Genomic DNA, 915 nt, shown 5'->3' on the forward strand with positions numbered 1-915 from the left:
TCCTTGATTCCCGCCCATCAGCAAACACTGGTAGGCTCCACCTTCAAGTCTTACCCAGAATCAGACCACCTCACTTCATCTACTGCAGCCTCCCTGGGCAGGGCCTGGCCTCCTTCAGTCTGTTCTCACCACACAGCCACCAGAAGGATCCTTTTATTTTTATTGATTGATTGATATGGGGTCTGACTCTGTCAGCAGGCTGGAGTGCAATGGCACGATCTCACCTCACTGCAATCTCTGCCTCCTGGAATCAAGCAGTCCTCCCACCGCTGTCTCCTGAGTAGCTGGGACCACAGGTGCACACCACCACACCCAGTTAATCTTTTTGTATTTTTGGTAGAGATGGGGTTTCACCATTTTGCCCAGGATGGTCTCAAACTCTTAAGCTCAAGCAATCTACCCACCTCAGCTTCTCACAGTGCTGAGATTACAAGTGTGGGTCACCATGCCCAGCGCCTTTTAAAAGCACAGTTGGATCATAGCATTTATCTGCTCATAACAATGGCTTTTGCTTCCTTGCTCACTCAAAAGAAATTCCTTCTTCACTGCAGAACTGCCCCTCCTACCACAGGATGTTTAGGGTCCCTGGCTGCAACCCCCAAAGGTCCTAATGGTGCTGGTCGTGGGGGGATCCACACCATTGTGACAACCGAATATGCCCACATGATGCCCAAGGTTTCAGTCCTGGCCGCACACCGTGCTGGGTTGGTTTCTTCATCTAAAAAATGGCGATGGGGATAACAAACTTGAAAAAGGGTCATGCGAAGGAGGTGTCCAGCATCGGGGGATATCCGGCATCGGGGGATATCCGGCATCAGGGGGTGTCCATCATCGGGGGGTGTCCATTGGGAAGTGTCCGGCATCGGGGGGTGTCCGGCATCGGGAGGTGTCCGGCATCGGGGGGTGTCCGGCATC

This window comes from Colobus angolensis, unplaced genomic scaffold (assembly GCF_000951035.1).
Source record: "Colobus angolensis palliatus isolate OR3802 unplaced genomic scaffold, Cang.pa_1.0 Scaffold65, whole genome shotgun sequence".
Lineage (NCBI taxonomy): Eukaryota > Metazoa > Chordata > Mammalia > Primates > Cercopithecidae > Colobus > Colobus angolensis.